General features: G+C 47.0%; 1 pseudogene; it reads right to left on the reverse strand.

Moving 5' to 3' along the window:
* Positions 1-11,348, reverse strand: part of LOC110495963 — a 126,654-nt pseudogene extending 115,306 nt beyond the window's left edge.
* Between the last annotated feature and the right edge of the window lie 9,829 nt (positions 11,349-21,177).

Consider the following 21,177-nt stretch of genomic DNA (forward strand, 5'->3'; position numbering starts at 1 on the left):
GAGAGGTGAAGCTCTCACCATGACCAGTACCAGGGGAGGTGAAGCTCTCACCATTACCAGTACCAGGGGAGGTGAAGCTCTCATCATTACCAGTACCAGGGGAGGTGAAGCTCTCACCATGACCAGTGCCAGGGGAGGTGAAGCTCTCACCATTACCAGTACCAGGGGAGGTGAAGCTCTCACCGTTACCAGTACCAGGGGAGGTGAAGCTCTCACCATTACCAGTACCAGGGGAGGTGAAGCTCTCACCATTACCAGTACCAGGGGAGGTGAAGCTCTCACCGTTACCAGTACCAGGGGAGGTGAAGCTCTCACCGTTACCAGTACCAGGGGAGGTGAAGCTCTCACCATTACCAGTACCAGGGGAGGTGAAGCTCTCACCGTTACTAGTACCAGGGGACGAGAAGCTCTCACCGTTACCAGTACCAGGGGAGGTGAAGCTCTCACCGTTACTAGTACCAGGGGAGGTGAAGCTCTCACTGCTACCAGTACCAGGGGAGGTGAAGCTCTCACCGCTACCAGTACCAGGGGAGGTGAAGCTCTCACCATTACCAGTACCAGGGGAGGTGAAGCTCTCACCATTACCAGGGGAGGTGAAGCTCTCACCGTTACCAGTACCAGGGGAGGTGAAGCTCTCACCATTACCAGTACCAGGGGAGGTGAAGCTCTCACCATTACCAGGGGAGGTGAAGCTCTCACTGTTACCAGTACCAGGGGAGGTGAAGCTCTCACCGTTACTAGTACCAGGGGAGGTGAAGCTCTCACCGTTACCAGTACCAGGGGAGGTGAAGCTCTCACCGTTACTAGTACCAGGGGAGGTGAAGCTCTCACTGCTACCAGTACCAGGGGAGGTGAAGCTCTCACCATTACCAGGGGAGGTGAAGCTCTCACCGCTACCAGTACCAGGGGAGGTGAAGCTCTCACCATTACCAGTACCAGGGGAGGTGAAGCTCTCACCATTACCAGGGGAGGTGAAGCTCTCACCGTTACCAGTACCAGGGGAGGTGAAGCTCTCACCATTACCAGTACCAGGGGAGGTGAAGCTCTCACCATTACCAGGGGAGGTGAAGCTCTCACCGTTACCAGTACCAGGGGAGGTGAAGCTCTCACCGTTACCAGTACCAGGGGAGGTGAAGCTCTCACCGTTACCAGTACCAGGGGAGGTGAAGCTCTCACCGTTACCAGTACCAGGGGAGGTGAAGCTCTCACCATTACCAGTACCAGGGGAGGTGAAGCTCTCACCGTTACTAGTACCAGGGGAGGAGAAGCTCTCACCGTTACCAGTACCAGGGGAGGGGAAGCTCTCACCGTTACTAGTACCAGGGGAGGTGAAGCTCTCACTGCTACCAGTACCAGGGGAGGTGAACCTCTAACCTTTACCAGTACCAGGGGAGGTGAACCTCTCACCGTTACCAGTACCAGGGGAGGTGAAGCTCTCACCATTACCAGTACCAGGGGAGGTGAAGCTCTCACCATTACCAGTACCAGGGGAGGTGAAGCTCTCACCGTTACCAGTACCAGGGGAGGTGAAGCTCTCACCGTTACCAGTACCAGGGGAGGTGAAGCTCTCACCGTTACCAGTACCAGGGGAGGTGAAGCTCTCACCGTTACCAGTACCAGGGGAGGTGAAGCTCTCACCGTTACCAGTACCAGGGGAGGTGAAGCTCTCACCGTTACTAGTACCAGGGGAGGTGAAGCTCTCACCGTTACCAGTACCAGGGGAGGTGAAGCTCTCACCGTTACTAGCACCAGGGGAGGTGAAGCTCTCACTGCTACCAGTACCAGGGGAGGTGAAGCTCTCACCGCTACCAGTACCAGGGGAGGTGAAGCTCTCACCATTACCAGTACCAGGGGAGGTGAAGCTCTCACCATTACCAGGGGAGGTGAAGCTCTCACCGTTACCAGTACCAGGGGAGGTGAAGCTCTCACCATTACCAGTACCAGGGGAGGTGAACCTCTCACCATTACCAGTACCAGGGGAGGTGAAGCTCTCACCATTACCAGTACCAGGGGAGGTGAAGCTCTCACCATTACCAGGGGAGGTGAAGCTCTCACCATTACCAGGGGAGGTGAAGCTCTCACCATTACCAGGGGAGGTGAAGCTCTCACCATTACCAGGGGAGGTGAAGCTCTCACCATGACCAGTACCAGGAGAGGTGAAGCTCTCACCATGACCAGTACCAGGGGAGGTGAAGCTCTCACCATTACCAGTACCAGGGGAGGTGAAGCTCTCATCATTACCAGTACCAGGGGAGGTGAAGCTCTCACCATGACCAGTGCCAGGGGAGGTGAAGCTCTCACCATTACCAGTACCAGGGGAGGTGAAGCTCTCACCGTTACCAGTACCAGGGGAGGTGAAGCTCTCACCATTACCAGTACCAGGGGAGGTGAAGCTCTCACCATTACCAGTACCAGGGGAGGTGAAGCTCTCACCGTTACCAGTACCAGGGGAGGTGAAGCTCTCACCGTTACCAGTACCAGGGGAGGTGAAGCTCTCACCATTACCAGTACCAGGGGAGGTGAAGCTCTCACCGTTACTAGTACCAGGGGACGAGAAGCTCTCACCGTTACCAGTACCAGGGGAGGTGAAGCTCTCACCGTTACTAGTACCAGGGGAGGTGAAGCTCTCACTGCTACCAGTACCAGGGGAGGTGAAGCTCTCACCGCTACCAGTACCAGGGGAGGTGAAGCTCTCACCATTACCAGTACCAGGGGAGGTGAAGCTCTCACCATTACCAGGGGAGGTGAAGCTCTCACCGTTACCAGTACCAGGGGAGGTGAAGCTCTCACCATTACCAGTACCAGGGGAGGTGAAGCTCTCACCATTACCAGGGGAGGTGAAGCTCTCACCGTTACCAGTACCAGGGGAGGTGAAGCTCTCACCGTTACTAGTACCAGGGGAGGTGAAGCTCTCACCGTTACCAGTACCAGGGGAGGTGAAGCTCTCACCGTTACTAGTACCAGGGGAGGTGAAGCTCTCACTGCTACCAGTACCAGGGGAGGTGAAGCTCTCACCATTACCAGGGGAGGTGAAGCTCTCACCATTACCAGGGGAGGTGAAGCTCTCACCGTTACCAGTACCAGGGCAGGTGAAGCTCTCACCATTACCAGTACCAGTGGAAGTGAAGCTCTCACCGTTACCAGTACCAGGGGAGGTGAAGCTCTCACCGTTACCAGTACCAGGGGAGGTGAAGCTCTCACCATTACCAGTACCAGGGGAGGTGAAGCTCTCACCATTACCAGTACCAGGGGAGGTGAAGCTCTCACCGTTACTAGTACCAGGGGAGGTGAAGCTCTCACCGTTACCAGTACCAGGGGAGGTGAAGCTCTCACCGTTACTAGTACCAGGGGAGGTGAAGCTCTCACTGCTACCAGTACCAGGGGAGGTGAAGCTCTCACCGCTACCAGTACCAGGGGAGGTGAAGCTCTCACCATTACCAGTACCAGGGGAGGTGAAGCTCTCACCATTACCAGGGGAGGTGAAGCTCTCACCGTTACCAGTACCAGGGGAGGTGAAGCTCTCACCGTTACTAGTACCAGGGGAGGTGAAGCTCTCACCGTTACCAGTACCAGGGGAGGTGAAGCTCTCACCGTTACTAGTACCAGGGGAGGTGAAGCTCTCACTGCTACCAGTACCAGGGGAGGTGAAGCTCTCACCATTACCAGGGGAGGTGAAGCTCTCACCGTTACCAGTACCAGGGCAGGTGAAGCTCTCACCATTACCAGTACCAGTGGAAGTGAAGCTCTCACCGTTACCAGTACCAGGGGAGGTGAAGCTCTCACCGTTACTAGTACCAGGGGAGGTGAAGCTCTCACCGTTACCAGTACCAGGGGAGGTGAACCTCTAACCGTTACCAGTACCAGGGGAGGTGAACCTCTCACCGTTACCAGTACCAGGGGAGGTGAAGCTCTCACCATTACCAGTACCAGGGGAGGTGAAGCTCTCACCATTACCAGTACCAGGGGAGGTGAAGCTCTCACCATTACCAGTACCAGGGGAGGTGAAGCTCTCACCATTACCAGTACCAGGGGAGGTGAAGCTCTCACCGTTACCAGTACCAGGGGAGGTGAAGCTCTCACCGTTACCAGTACCAGGGGAGGTGAAGCTCTCACCATGACCAGTACCAGGAGAGGTGAAGCTCTCACCATGACCAGTACCAGGGGAGGTGAAGCTCTCACCATTACCAGTACCAGGGGAGGTGAAGCTCTCATCATTACCAGGGGAGGTGAAGCTCTCACCATTACCAGGGGAGGTGAAGCTCTCACCATGACCAGTACCAGGAGAGGTGAAGCTCTCACCATGACCAGTACCAGGGGAGGTGAAGCTCTCACCATTACCAGTACCAGGGGAGGTGAAGCTCTCATCATTACCAGTACCAGGGGAGGTGAAGCTCTCACCATGACCAGTGCCAGGGGAGGTGAAGCTCTCACCATTACCAGTACCAGGGGAGGTGAAGCTCTCACCGTTACCAGTACCAGGGGAGGTGAAGCTCTCACCATTACCAGTACCAGGGGAGGTGAAGCTCTCACCATTACCAGTACCAGGGGAGGTGAAGCTCTCACCGTTACCAGTACCAGGGGAGGTGAAGCTCTCACCGTTACCAGTACCAGGGGAGGTGAAGCTCTCACCATTACCAGTACCAGGGGAGGTGAAGCTCTCACCGTTACTAGTACCAGGGGACGAGAAGCTCTCACCGTTACCAGTACCAGGGGAGGTGAAGCTCTCACCGTTACTAGTACCAGGGGAGGTGAAGCTCTCACTGCTACCAGTACCAGGGGAGGTGAAGCTCTCACCGCTACCAGTACCAGGGGAGGTGAAGCTCTCACCATTACCAGTACCAGGGGAGGTGAAGCTCTCACCATTACCAGGGGAGGTGAAGCTCTCACCGTTACCAGTACCAGGGGAGGTGAAGCTCTCACCATTACCAGTACCAGGGGAGGTGAAGCTCTCACCATTACCAGGGGAGGTGAAGCTCTCACCGTTACCAGTACCAGGGGAGGTGAAGCTCTCACCGTTACTAGTACCAGGGGAGGTGAAGCTCTCACCGTTACCAGTACCAGGGGAGGTGAAGCTCTCACCGTTACTAGTACCAGGGGAGGTGAAGCTCTCACTGCTACCAGTACCAGGGGAGGTGAAGCTCTCACCATTACCAGGGGAGGTGAAGCTCTCACCATTACCAGGGGAGGTGAAGCTCTCACCGTTACCAGTACCAGGGCAGGTGAAGCTCTCACCATTACCAGTACCAGTGGAAGTGAAGCTCTCACCGTTACCAGTACCAGGGGAGGTGAAGCTCTCACCGTTACCAGTACCAGGGGAGGTGAAGCTCTCACCATTACCAGTACCAGGGGAGGTGAAGCTCTCACCATTACCAGTACCAGGGGAGGTGAAGCTCTCACCGTTACTAGTACCAGGGGAGGTGAAGCTCTCACCGTTACCAGTACCAGGGGAGGTGAAGCTCTCACCGTTACTAGTACCAGGGGAGGTGAAGCTCTCACTGCTACCAGTACCAGGGGAGGTGAAGCTCTCACCGCTACCAGTACCAGGGGAGGTGAAGCTCTCACCATTACCAGTACCAGGGGAGGTGAAGCTCTCACCATTACCAGGGGAGGTGAAGCTCTCACCGTTACCAGTACCAGGGGAGGTGAAGCTCTCACCGTTACTAGTACCAGGGGAGGTGAAGCTCTCACCGTTACCAGTACCAGGGGAGGTGAAGCTCTCACCGTTACTAGTACCAGGGGAGGTGAAGCTCTCACTGCTACCAGTACCAGGGGAGGTGAAGCTCTCACCATTACCAGGGGAGGTGAAGCTCTCACCGTTACCAGTACCAGGGCAGGTGAAGCTCTCACCATTACCAGTACCAGTGGAAGTGAAGCTCTCACCGTTACCAGTACCAGGGGAGGTGAAGCTCTCACCGTTACTAGTACCAGGGGAGGTGAAGCTCTCACCGTTACCAGTACCAGGGGAGGTGAACCTCTAACCGTTACCAGTACCAGGGGAGGTGAACCTCTCACCGTTACCAGTACCAGGGGAGGTGAAGCTCTCACCATTACCAGTACCAGGGGAGGTGAAGCTCTCACCATTACCAGTACCAGGGGAGGTGAAGCTCTCACCATTACCAGTACCAGGGGAGGTGAAGCTCTCACCATTACCAGTACCAGGGGAGGTGAAGCTCTCACCGTTACCAGTACCAGGGGAGGTGAAGCTCTCACCGTTACCAGTACCAGGGGAGGTGAAGCTCTCACCATTACCAGTACCAGGGGAGGTGAAGCTCTCACCGTTACTAGTACCAGGGGAGGTGAAGCTCTCACCGTTACCAGTACCAGGGGAGGTGAAGCTCTCACCGTTACTAGTACCAGGGGAGGTGAAGCTCTCACTGCTACCAGTACCAGGGGAGGTGAAGCTCTCACCGCTACCAGTACCAGGGGAGGTGAAGCTCTCACCATTACCAGTACCAGGGGAGGTGAAGCTCTCACCATTACCAGGGGAGGTGAAGCTCTCACCGTTACCAGTACCAGGGGAGGTGAAGCTCTCACCATTACCAGTACCAGGGGAGGTGAAGCTCTCACCATTACCAGGGGAGGTGAAGCTCTCACCGTTACCAGTACCAGGGGAGGTGAAGCTCTCACCGTTACTAGTACCAGGGGAGGTGAAGCTCTCACCGTTACCAGTACCAGGGGAGGTGAAGCTCTCACCGTTACCAGTACCAGGGGAGGTGAAGCTCTCACCGTTACTAGTACCAGGGGAGGTGAAGCTCTCACTGCTACCAGTACCAGGGGAGGTGAAGCTCTCACCATTACCAGGGGAGGTGAAGCTCTCACCGTTACCAGTACCAGGGGAGGTGAAGCTCTCACCATTACCAGTACCAGTGGAAGTGAAGCTCTCACCGTTACCAGTACCAGGGGAGGTGAAGCTCTCACCGTTACTAGTACCAGGGGAGGTGAAGCTCTCACCGTTACCAGTACCAGGGGAGGTGAACCTCTAACCGTTACCAGTACCAGGGGAGGTGAACCTCCCACCGTTACCAGTACCAGGGGAGGTGAAGCTCTCACCATTACCAGTACCAGGGGAGGTGAAGCTCTCACCATTACCAGTACCAGGGGAGGTGAAGCTCTCACCATTACCAGTACCAGGGGAGGTGAAGCTCTCACCATTACCAGTACCAGGGGAGGTGAAGCTCTCACCATTACCAGTACCAGGGGAGGTGAAGTACCAGGGGAGGTGAACCTCTCACCATTACCAGTATAATACAATTATTATGGATATATTAATGTAATAGTTTGTTTAAAATGTTTAAAACAATCTAAATAAAAGTTCTACCACAGCGACCATGTTATTTTTGCGAAGCCTATTTGGAGTTTGGACATATAAAGTTTGTATGTGAATAAAAAAATGTATAAAACGTTATAGTTATGTGAACTCACTTCACTTGTGAATAAGAGGGAGGCTTGCGCTACCGTTGCTTACGCATGACCAGATCAAATGCACTGCTGGAACGCTGATTAACGCTCAGAAAACCAGGTGTTTTAATCAGTGTATGCTTACTTCGATTTTGAACTTTCAAGATAAGCAGAGCAAAGCGTTTACATGACTATTGCCATACTCAGCCTACTGCATGTAAACGTACTCATTGTCTTACAAGCCCATGTGGGCTGGGCATCCTGAAGACGAATAATACATACGCAAACACAACTACTTTCCCTCTCTCGCACACACACACACACACACACACACACACACACCAGGGATGACCTGCTGGCTGGCTGCCTGTCCTGCTCATTAGGGCAGTGTAATTAGTTGTGGTTCTGGGGGTCTGCTGCAAACACAGGAGAACTGACTATCACTCATACACACAGACAGGAGAGATGGAGGGAGAGGGAGGGAAGGAAGGTGGAGAAAGAGGGAGAGAGAGAGAGAAGGAGAACAGGAGCCTAATTAGAGTGGTTATGCATCAAAGAAAAAGGGAGCGAGGGGTAGAGAGAGTGAGAGGGAGCGCGAGAGAGAGAGATAGAGAGAAAGAGGGAAAGAGGGGGGAGAGAGAGGAATGAGCATCAGGTAAGTCAGCAAAAGAGGAATAAAAGGATGAAAGGGAGGGCGAGAGAAAACGAGATGCAAGCAAATCAACCTGAATGAGCAAGGTAATCAACTGCCTATCATATAAGCCTTTATCAATAACACAGGACCATGTGTTAGTGGAGAGCAGAAAGGACATGGTAGACACACACACACACACTACAGAAACACAGATGCACACACTTGCCCTCTCCCTCCCCTTAGCATCCACTTCAGATCCATTTGCTGTTTCCTGAGAGCTACACTAAGACAAACAAATGAGCTTAAAAAGGTAGGTGTGCCGAGGTGGAACAATGGAGGAAAGAAGGGTGTGTGTGTGTTTGAGTGTGCACGTTAGTGACAGAGAGCGAAAAAGAGCGAGAGAGAGAGAGAGGAAGCATGCATGTGTGTGTGTGCTCGCACGTGATTTGTTAGCAATTGTGCATTTAGACGACTGTAATTTTATTAAGGTAGGTAGGTGAATACTTATAATTTTAAGGTACAAGCACCACTAGTATGGATGCATTTTTGCATGCATTCAATTTAAGTAAGGCTGTGTGAGCCTCAATGTACAATGAACATAACTGGATGTGTGAGTATGTGTGAATGTCACTTCATAGAGGTTGTGCACAGTACAATCCAGTACTGTATGTACGCAGTGTGTGTGTGTGAGTGAGTGAGTGAGTGAGTGAGTGAGTGAGTGAGTGAGTGAGTGAGTGAGTGAGTGAGTGAGTGTGTGTGGGTGAGAGAGACGCTAGCGAAGGCTAAAAAGAATAGTGTGACAGTGGAGTCCTCCCTCTCTCTCAAATGATGCCAGCCATGTAGGGAATAAACCTGACCAATTCCACCCAGATACAACCGATACTCAATTCTAACATATCCTGGACTTTCCACTGACCGTTTTCTCTTCTGTCCTTTCTCAAAACAACCCTTCCCTAGTCATTATACTGCACACACTAATGACTACCATAATGATCCTCATACATTAGTTATGTCCCTGAGCTCTACACACACACACACACACACACACACACATGTGTGCAAACTCCCACACATGAATACGCACAAGCATACAAACTGCGGTTTCCTCTGATCTTATCTATGGGAACTCTGTCACTATCAAAGGCCGTGCTCTCTGACTATCGGCGCTGTGATGTCCTTGTTTATCTCTGGTTGAAAGCCACAGCTCAGTGCTTTGGAGATAAACTGGTGAAAGAGAGACACAAACTCATCACTGTCATTTATTATATTTCTCTTTTCCTCTGTTCTGTCCTTTTGTTTATGGGTTCATAGATAGAGTACACCTGCATCCCAGGGTTAGACACACACACACTCTCTCCCCCTTCTCTGCAACAAATTTACATTCACAAAAACAAACGCTGGCACAAACAAGCTCATCAGAGGAAGCCAGAGCTTGTTAGCGCCAGGCTATAATACATGCATGCTACGCTCCTCTCCCTTTTTAGCATCCCGTGCATACACAAACAAACACATCCATTCCTCTGAGGTGGTGGAGGGAGGGAACGAGGGAGAGGAGAAAGAGATGGAACACCCACTCTTTTCTGACTAGTCGTAGATCAACTTTTGGTCTGAAGAATCTCCTCACTACCAAACTTGCGTTCCTTTTTTTTTGCCATATAAAATGGCAAATTATTGGTGATAAACGAAGTCAATTGCTGGTGTTGAAAGTGTTTTCACTGCAAGTAAGATAGGTGAGTTCTCTCCATTTACAAAGTACAGTTCTTTAAACTCTATACGCATCGAATCCATTCTTAAATCGGAACGAAAATACTGGAGCACACTGTCAATATATTGGTCATGGTTTACTGTATATCAGGTTAGGTTGTGCATCCTGGCTCCTGGGACTGTGACAACTACAGGAAGTGGAGACACACACACACACAGTCACACGCCACAGGGAGTCACATGACCACCGACAGACTGGGATATTATGGTCTCTTGGGGCACTAGCCATGGGCGGCACTAACAGACAGCAGTGGTTGCCATGGAGAGACACACACACCCGCCTAGCCAGGTCTCTACAAATTCAGCTTGCAGAGTGAAGTCTCTGGGCGGGTACTGGGCAGGAGTCAAAGGTATGGTGGACTAAAAACTCTCTGGCAATGGAACTCTCTCTAGCACACACACACACACACACACGGCTAACGGCTAAGGCAGTTTAATCTTCTCACAGCAGGAGAACAAAGAACGGAGGCATTTGTAATCCCTCTCAATGTTGTCAGTCCAGCCCCGAAAGTGAGAGAGCGAGCGAGCAAGAGAGAGAGAGAGAGCGAGCGAGAGATGCACACACATAAGAGACAAGTAGTTACAGATATGCAAACACAAACATCCTTATGAAATAAGAGAACAGCACACAAACAAACCTTGTAAACATATCAACCCATGCAAACATGTGAATATGTAGTTGTGTGTTCACACACACACACCCCCTACCTGAGTGTGACCCGGCTCATCTTGGCTGTGGTGGGGATGTCAAGCCTCAGTCGGTCTTCGGGTTCTCCTCTGTGGGTCAGTGGATGGCTGTCATCCTGTGTACACACACACACACACACACAGTTAGCCAAGTCTACTGTTGGTATCTCAGTCCCTCACTCTCCACTAGTCCACTAACAGGGACACCAACCAAACAACATCTTCAGTTGATATCAATCACCGAGTCAAAGACCTTTAGACATGACAATGGCCAGATGGACCTGGGTTCCAACCTCATCCGTGAGTGTCCCTCTCTCCTCCGTCAACTCGATCTGTTCTTCTTTGTTTTGCTCTCCTTCCATATCGCTCAGGAGAGAGAGGCTCATTTTAAGTCATGCATGCTAGCACCACAAGAGCAGCTCCGGAGTGAAATGTAAAGGAAAGAGGAAAAAATTTATAAAATAAATAAAAACGGCGGAATCAGAGAGTTGACGGACGAGAAAAATAAAATGGGGGAAAAAAATGACGACCTTCTGCCTAGTCACTTTCATTGTGTCACCAACCTCCTCCATTGTCTCAACCCCCTCGTAATGACACATACAGGGGGGCCTCCCACTTACCCCTCCCCGATCCCTACGCCCTTGGCCAGCCAGGACCCTTGGTCCAACCCCTGCTTCTCCTCTCCTAAACACACATCTCAACACCACCACAACACACAATGATCCGTGCACAGATTGACAAATAGTGGCCCAATTATTAGGCCCGCTAAGCTGTTATCCACAATGGGCCACATGTTACCATGTCTCCATTGTTATTGTGCATCGCCCCTCGATTCCTCCATCTCAGCCATTAAGAGTTCTGCTATATTCACACGGCCCAGGGAAAAATGGACAGAGAAACAGAGAAATAAGGGGAGAGGGCGAGTGAGAGGAGGGGGGAGAGGACAAAAGGCTAAAATGGGGTTTAACCCTATACACTCGTCTGAATTGGTCTATATGGATAGGGGTAAATTTAAATGTTTCTTACAGAAGAAATATGCATAAGCATGGTAGCAATTGAAAGGGGATGTGTTGGAGATCATGGGAAAATTATTAGACCAAAGTTGAGGACACAACAGTTCACCTGACAAGACTGAATCCAAACATTACTGTTGATTTCATGTGCATTTTACATTCTGTACTTTTTGCCACATTTGTTGATAACTAAATGTGAAAATACTCTGGATACATTCAGTAACATGATGAGAATATTCTTGTTAAATGTGGGGGTAGGTGCAACATAAGACAACATTTTGAAGAGTTTGAGTGAGAAGACTAACTGGTGTCTCCCAGTGGCCACACACACACCTCTCTAAAGTGTGCACAAGTTATTTCAACGCACTTTTATGACTCAAAGAACAGTCAACAATACGTTTATTTTAATTTTAAAGTTACTCTTCTAGCTGTGCCGTTGAGGAACTAGAGCAAGCACACTTGTAGTTGTTTGGAACAGAAACCCACCATCCTCACCATCACACAATTACTATTGTTGTTAACACAATCCAAAACACCACCCATTTTAAATAGCAATCTGCGTCAGGTGGGCATCATTTGAAAGCTTGTTCAATTGACAACATGACGAGCTAAATGAGAAAATACTATCGTACAGGGTTAGGTTTTCACAAGGCAATTCAGAGAAACAGATCGTTATTTGAGTGCATTCAGGTGAGTGTTCCACAGCTAATTTTCTTAACAATAGACTTAACATAGGCTCATTCTGTTCAGAACAACCCAGGGTATGACGGCATGTCATCTTTTAACTGTGCATCAAACATTGTGATCATAAACGTTGACACGCGAGTTTTATGATATGGAAATGTGAAGTGCACGTTTAGACTCACGGGAGTTCTCTTCAATGACAGCATTACCCTTACTCAGACGACAAAAAAGTAGAAAAAGTGGCCCAATTACCGGGAGGGATGGGGGCAACTTCTTGTTGCGGTGCTCAAACTGCCTTATTAATTATCTCCCATGATTAGTATCCAATACATTCTAATAGAAACGCACTGACGCTTGGATTTCATAAAGTAAATAATTGTATGCCGTTGTGTTTTTTTCTTCTTGTGACCGTTTTTTCCTCTGGAGAAATTAAGTATTCTGTGGCCAAATACATGCCGGGGCCAGCGAGAACATACATGACAAATGAGGTGTGTGTGTGTGGTTGTTGTCATACGCATGAGAAATGAGGTGTGAGTGTGTTCTCTGGGAACGCTTCTGTGATCTGCTAAACGTCAGATGTGGTGAGAAATGGTGTGTGGGTCTGTGTCGGGGAGTACTTTCCTGTGACCCTTGAACCCTGTCATATCCATCACAGAATTGCCCCTTACTCACAGCTGAAGCATTACCCCTCTAGGGAAGGGGTCAGGACACACACACACATAACCGTACTACTGACGTGATCTCCTCTGCAGTAAAACCACACCAAAACTGCTGCCCTTTAAAACTTTCCTTACACTCACGCCCTTCGCTCCTTTTTTTTTTACATGCAGGGTGATTGGGGGGTGTCCTCGGATGGGGCCACAGTGTCTCCTGACCCCTCCTGTCTCAGCCTCCAGTATTTATGCTGCAGTAGTTTATGTGTCGGGGGCTAGGGTCAGTTTGTTATATCTGGAGTACTTCTCCTGTCCTATTCGGTGTCCTGTGTGAATTTAAGTGTGCTCTCTCTAATTCTCTCTTTCTCTCTCTCGGAGGACCTGAGCCCTAGGACCATGCCTCAGGACTACCTGACATGATGACTCCTTGCTGTCCCCAGTCCACCTGGCCGTGCTGCTGCTCCAGTTTCAACTGTTCTGCCTTATTATTATTGGACCATGCTGGTCATTTATGAACATTTGAACATTTTGGCCATGTTCTGTTATAATCTCCACCCGGCACAGCCAGAAGAGGACTGGCCACCCCACATAGCCTGGTTCCTCTCTAGGTTTCTTCCTAGGTTTTGGCCTTTCTAGGGAGTTTTTCCTAGCCACCGTGCTTCTACACCTGCATTGCTTGCCGTTTGGGGTTTTAGGCTGGGTTTCTGTACAGCACTTTGAGATATCAGCTGATGTACGAAGGGCTATATAAATACATTTGATTTGATTTGATAAATGTTAGTTTCAGTGTTTGGAGGTGAAATATGGCCTACGTCCCAATCCAGTGCCAATAGAAAGTCTACAACCCCTTGATCTTTTTTCACATGTTGCCGTCTTAAAATGTAATCCAAAGGGGGATACAATTACCCCCCCCCCCCCCAAACCAAAATATAAATGCAACAATTCCAAAGATTTCACTGAGTTACAGTTCATATGAGGAAATCAGTCAATTGAAGTAAATTCATTAGGCACAAAACTATGGATTTCACACAATAATCACAGATAACTTTTTTTTTAAATGGGCCTCACAAGAGCAACAGGATCTCGTCACAGTATTTTTGTGTATTCAAATTGCCATTGATAAAATGCAATTGTGTTCGATGTCCGTAGCTTATGCCTGCCCATACCATGACCCCACAGCCACCATGGGGCACTCTGTTCACAACGTTGACATCAGCAAACCGCTCGCTCACACGATGCCATGCACATGGTCTGCAGTTGAGGTCAGTTGGACGTACTGCGGCGGCTTATGGTAGAGAAACAAACATTACATTCTCTGGCAATAGCTCTGGTGGACATTCCTGCAGTCAGCACGCCAATTCCACACTCCCTAAAAACTTGAAATATCTGTGGCATTGTAATGTGTGACCAAACTGCACTTTTTAGAGTGGCTGTTTATCGTGGCCAGCGCCGGTGTAATGTACATTTAGTTGGAAATCAGTGATGGATGGACTGCAATATTCAAACCTTGACTAGACCACTCAGGAACACTCACCACCTTTTGGAAAGCCAATCTGGTGTGTCTTTGGCATGTACATTTGTGTAATTGTTTGGCTGAAAAATTAAACTAACCCAGGGTTAGGTTTTCAGAAGACTGAGGTGGGTTTTCCTCAAACTTTTTATCTGAGCTTTGCTCCTTTTATATATATTTTGATGCTGACAAACTCCCCAGTCTCTGTCGATGACAAGCATACTCATAACATGATGCTGCCACCACAATATTTGAAAATAGAGAGGGTTTCACTCTGTTGTGTAGTATTGGATTTGACCTAACCTTGTAGTTTGGCTGCCAAAAGGTGCTTCAACCAAGTATTAACTCAGGGGCGCGGAGCCTTAAACTTAAATATCTTATTGGATATTTAAAAATGTTAATCATTTGTAAATTTTTCTATAACCGACTTAGAAAATGTGGAGTAGGTCGTTTTAAAAACTTTAAGGCAGCAAAATGTGATAAAAGCTCAAGGGGGTGTAAGACTTTCTTTCTCACGGGCAGTGTACACTTCCCTAAAAAAAGCCCACCGGAGTGTGTGTGTGTGTGCATATGTGTTTTTGCATGTGCACGTGTGTGTGCGCAAGTGTGTGTAGACAGCTCCAGGGTGGAAAGGTTTCACCTGAGCCGCCTCGGCAGAGAGAGGGAGCAGGTCCTGCTACGTTTGATACCTCACTTCCGAGAACACCGTGCGACTTCCGAGAACACCACCGTAGCAGAAACATCTATTTGGGGACGAACTGGGATGTTTATTGCTGCACTGACCTTAATTACACAATCTTACTTTCGCCATTCCCTCTTCAGAAAGAGAGGGAGAGAGGGAGGGGAAGAGAAGGGGAGAAACTTAATTGCATACTCCTCGCGTCCTCGCCTCCTTCTCAAAGCCCATTGGAGGAGAAGGTCAGATGGGAGGGACCTCTGGCTTTTGGATCCGATGAGTTTTGAGAAGGAGATGAGAGATGACCCGAGGAGTATGCAGTTGAGATCTTCCCAATGAAAGAGATTGAAGGAGAAGATGAGGGAATGAGACGGAGAGGGAGAGAGAGTGAGAGAGCTGGATCAAAAGGAGGGAAGCGAAGGATGCAGTAGAGGAGTACGGATGAGACGGTAGTGCATCGGTCCTTGGAAAAAGAGTACGTCCCAAGTGGCACCCTATTCCTTACATCGCGCACTACTTTTGACAAGGTCCACCATAGGAAATACAGTGCCATATGGACTGCAGCCTCAATCTTGTTAAGGGCGTGACAGTAAGGGAGCTAGGGTTGCCACCACATACAAGCTATTCCAACTGGTAAGGCCAACAGCCGTGGTGTAGCCTATGGGCGATACGGATATCACTTTCATTGATATCTACATACTGTACCACATTGATGTGAATCACACTGTTGCCCTCTATTAGCTATTTGCGCTTTACGGATTGTGGTTGTTGTGGATGGCTGTTCACAAATGTGTTTGCGTATTTTAACACAATAAATGGTTGAATTTAAAAGTTTATAAGCTGCCAAACAATCCTTGTTTTTGCGACCAGGGGACAGTCAGTGAAAAAAAAGCGCTTTCGCAACAGCTGCATAGTGCGGATCCCAGCTGATGGAATAAATGTTAATAAATCCTCCCTTCTAAACTCCTCCGTGGTATTGTGCTCCATACTGTCAAAAACAAGTTCATTTAAGAAGACCATCTGTGGGGATTTTATTGCTCAATCTAATAAGTGCTGATTAAAAAAAATCTCTAAAGGCCTAATGGACACACAGTCAAACATGCACACTTTTAAAAGACTTAGATAGCTGCAAATTATCGCGATTGCAAAGTGTCACCAACAAAAACAAACAACAGGCCTATAGCAAATGCAGCATATAGCATTCATTATTCACATGCAAATAGCATTTTTTCGGTAGTGCTCAAACCATCCCATTCAATGAAAGCAGCATTTATTTTTCAACTTGAAGCAATGAGCCCAATCAGTCCTCCATGTAAACAAAATCATAAACAATAGAGTGGGCTAATACAGCACAGTTTTACAGCCCGAATTCAAAATTGATTAAATATTTTTCTCTCACACATCTACACACAATAACCCATAATGACAAAGTGAAAATGAGTTTTTAGAAATATTAGCAATCTACTGAAAATGAAATACAGGAAAGTAATTTACATAAGTATTCACACCCCTGAGCCAATACATGTCAGATTCACCTTTGAAACTGTGTGTCTTTCTGGGTAAGTGCTTTGCACACCTGGATTGTACAATATTAGCACATTCTTTTCTAAATTCTTCTAGCTCTGTCAAGTTGGTTGTTGATCATTGCTAGACAACCATTTAAGCCTTGCCATAGATTTTCAAGCCAATTTAAATAAAAACTGTAACTAGGCCACTTAGGAACATTTCATGTATTCTTGGTAAGCAACTTAAGTGTATATTTGACCGTGTGTTTTAGGTTTTCCTGCTGAAAGGTGATTTGGTCTCCTAGTGTATGTTGGAGAGCAGACAACCAGTTTTTCCTCTAGAATTGTGCCTGTGCTTAGCTCTATTCCCTAGATTTTTATCCCCCCAAAAACTCCCTAGTCTTTGCTGACAACAAGCATACCCATAACATGATGCAGCCATTCATTTATTTGCCACATTTTACTTTAGTGCCGTATTGCAAACAGGATGCATATTTTGGAATATGTGTATTTATGTGTATATGTGTACAGGCTTCCATCTTTTCACTCTGTCATTTAGGTTAGTATTGTGGAGTAACTCCTATTACAGCCATTAAACTCTGTTTTAAGTTGTTTTAAGTTTAAGGTGTGCGTAATGGTGAAATCCCTCAGTGGTTTCCTTCCTCTCCGTCAACTGAGTTAGGAAGGTCGCCTGTATCTTCGGGTGTATTGATACACCATACAAAGTTAAATTAATTACTTCACCATGCTCAAAGGGATATTGAATGTCTACTTTTTATTTATTTATACCCTACCAATAGGAAGGTGCCCTTCTTTGTGAGGCATTGGAAAACCGCCCTGGTCTTGTGGTTGAATCTGTGCTTAAAATACACCGCTCAACTGAGGAACCTTACAGATAATTGTATGTGTGGGGTACAGAGATAAGGTAGTCATTGAAAAATCATGTTAAACACTATTCTTGCACAGTTCAGGCAACTCACTGTGACTTGTTAAGCAAATCTTTAGTCCTGAATTTATTTAGCCTTGCCATAACAAAGGGGTTGAATACTTCTTTTTTATTTATCAGTAAACATTTGTCAAACATAATACCATCTTTACATTATGGGATACTGTATGTAGACCAGTGACTCAAAATCTAAATTTAATCCATTTTAAATTCAGGCTGTAACAACATGTGGAAAAAGTCAAGGGGTGTGAATACTTTCTCAGGGGGGGGTCTCTCTCTCCCATCCATCAGAAAGAGAGAGTGACTCAGATTACGCAACAGTCCATCCCATCGTGCGGGAGCCAGCAGAAGGACAGACAAATAAAATGTGATTTTACTCTCGAGAGGGTGGCGGCATCCCTTTTTCTCTCTCAATCCATGATTGTGTCCCAACTATCTCTTCTTCATCCCAAAGTGTTATCTTGTTCACATTCCTTCAATGATTTGAAAAGAAAATGACTGGTATAAGAAAGCCCATGCCGCCTCCACCAGTCCAATGCTTTTATAATTATTGGTACGTAACGTATAAGTTTATAGGACAGGGGCCAGTTACACACATACCTTAATATACACCAATGTAAAATGTGAAAACAAAAATATTGGGAAGCACTACCTCAGAGGAAAAAGGGCATAAATAAATAAAAATCACACAAGCCACGCTCCATGATCCGACAGAGACATACTCAGGGATGCAAACTGGTGAGGGCCCAAAAAGGTGACACTTTTTAAAACTTTTTTTTTTTTACACTGAAACATGCAAAAAAAAATCCCTGCTAGGGGGAAATTCAGGTTAACTAATTAAAGAACAATTAAAATGATCTACATGATCAGTCTCTGTGTGTAAAACAAAAAGTGGTTAATGTGAACCTAGCACAGCTAAAAACTAAGGAAAGCAATCTGTTTTTGTTGCCTAGACTTTACTGCAAATGACACTCAAGTCTTGAAAAAAAAACAATACACTAATATTGCAGTTAGCCATGACAGCCTTTATAATAGAATGCTTGTGACCACAGACATCTAAATATTGCACTTGGGAAAAAAACATCTTAACCCTAGGATTAAAATGACCCGGCCTAATGTTTTCTAATATTCCAGGAATTCCTGGAATAATGAATAATGTCTTTAATGTTCTAACATCCTAGTTGTGTTTTTTTTAAATGTCTTATTATTTTACATAAAAGTAGTTTGAGCATCACTACCTCATAACATCCTGAGAAGCTGCCCAGGGCCTGTGCTGGGGTCAACCGATGTGTCACCAAAAGTTAGTGACATCATCATCATTGAGGAGGTCCTAAAGTGTACAAATTTAGAAGGACGGAGAATAGCAACAGCAAAGGGGACAGAGGTGTAGAGAGGTCAACAAAGAGGTACTAAAGGCCTTTATCGGCATGGAGAAAAGGTGGGATGTCTCCAAATGGGAGCTATTTTTGGATCCACTGCAGAATCCAATGTCACCATATCGGTCGGAAGATATGAGGATATCCGTCGCTACCGGAGGCTTGATGACAAGAGGACCAGAGTGTTCAGAGAGGCAATGGACCACCTGTCAGCATTCCGGTGTGTGTGGATAAGAAACTTTCTTCCAGACGTGACGCTTGGCATTCCATCCAAAGAGTTCAATCTTGGTTTCATCAGACCAGAGAATCTTGTTTCTCATGGTCAGAATCTTTTAGGTGCCTTTTGGCAAACTCCAAAGCGGGCTGTCATGTGCCTTTTACTGAGAAGTGGCTTCCGTCTGGCCACTCTACCATAAAGGCCTGATTGTTGGATTGCTGCAGAGATGGTTGTCCTTCTGGAAGGTTCTCCCATCTCCACAGAATAACTGAGGCAATGGAAAGATGTGGGGTGATGAAAGAGTCATGCCACCACCACTCAGATCAGCCAGGGCCAGAAGAGGTGCCAGCTCTGCCCAAGCGCAAAGGAAAGAAAAGTCAGTTGATAGTGTTCTCAGTGCAACCCACCCGTCTGCAAAGAGCACAGTCACATGCTTTGATTTGTAACAAATGCACAGACTAAGACAGCATAAGTAAGCATCACAAACACGCACACTTTTCTGAATTCACAATTGTTAGTGTTGTCTTTTATATTGATGATGAACTTTGGATTTTAAAATAAATGTTTTGAAATATTATAAAACATGCTTAAAAGGTGATTTTATTTTTTGTTTTTCACACTAAAAGGTTGAATGTGAACCTTGGATTGTAATATTGATTGTAAGAAAAATATGCTAATATTTTCAACAGCTGTTATAATTTTCTTAATATGTTGTCATTGACATGTGCATAAAATTGTTGAAGAGCGACTAAAAACATTTCAAACAATAAAATAATTATTGAAAGGTCCAAATCATCACTCAAAATAATTATGTTCAAAAAAAGGATAATATTTTAGACCCATATAAATAAAACACAGATATCACATTATCGGGTCATTTTGACCCAGCATATACAGTGCCTTGCGAAAGTATTCGGCCCCCTTGAACTTTGCGACCTTTTGCCACATTTCAGGCTTCAAACATAAAGATATAAAACTGTATTTTTTTGTGAAGAATCAACAACAAGTGGGACACAATCATGAAGTGGAACGACATTTATTGGATATTTCAAACTTTTTTAACAAATCAAAAACTGAAAAATTGGGCGTGCAAAATTAATCAGCCCCTTTACTTTCAGTGCAGCAAACTCTCTCCAGAAGTTCAGTGAGGATCTCTGAATGATCCAATGTTGACCTAAATGACTAATGATGATAAATACAATCCACCTGTGTGTAATCATGTCTCCGTATAAATGCACCTGCACTGTGATAGTCTCAGAGGTCCGTTAAAAGCGCAGAGAGCATCATGAAGAACAAGGAACACACCAGGCAGGTCCGAGATACTGTTGTGAAGAAGTTTAAAGCCGGATTTGGATACAAAAAGATTTCCCAAGCTTTAAACATCCCAAGGAGCACTGTGCAAGCGATAATATTGAAATGGAAGGAGTATCAGACCACTGCAAATCTACCAAGACCTGGCCGTCCCTCTAAACTTTCAGCTCATACAAGGAGAAGACTGATCAGAGATGCAGCCAAGAGGCCCATGATCACTCTGGATGAACTGCAGAGATCTACAGCTGAGGTGGGAGACTCTGTCCATAGGACAACAATCAGTCGTATATTGCACAAATCTGGCCTTTATGGAAGAGTGGCAAGAAGAAAGCCATTTCTTAAAGATATCCATAAAAAGTGTCGTTTAAAGTTTGCCACAAGCCACCTGGGAGACACACCAAACATGTGGAAGAAGGTGCTCTGGTCAGATGAAACCAAAATTGAACTTTTTGGCAACAATGCAAAACGTTATGTTTGGCGTAAAAGCAACACAGCTGAACACACCATCCCCACTGTCAAACATGGTGGTGGCAGCATCATGGTTTGGGCCTGCTTTTCTTCAGCAGGGACAGGGAAGATGGTTAAAATTGATGGGAAGATGGATGGAGCCAAATACAGGACCATTCTGGAAGAAAACCTGATGGAGTCTGCAAAAGACCTGAGACTGGGACGGAGATTTGTCTTCCAACAAGACAATGATCCAAAACAAAGCAAAATCTACAATGGAATGGTTCAAAAATAAACATATCCAGGTGTTAGAATGGCCAAGTCAAAGTCCAGACCTGAATCCAATCAAGAATCTG

Source organism: Oncorhynchus mykiss, chromosome 18 (genome assembly GCF_013265735.2).
Source record: "Oncorhynchus mykiss isolate Arlee chromosome 18, USDA_OmykA_1.1, whole genome shotgun sequence".
Lineage (NCBI taxonomy): Eukaryota > Metazoa > Chordata > Actinopteri > Salmoniformes > Salmonidae > Oncorhynchus > Oncorhynchus mykiss.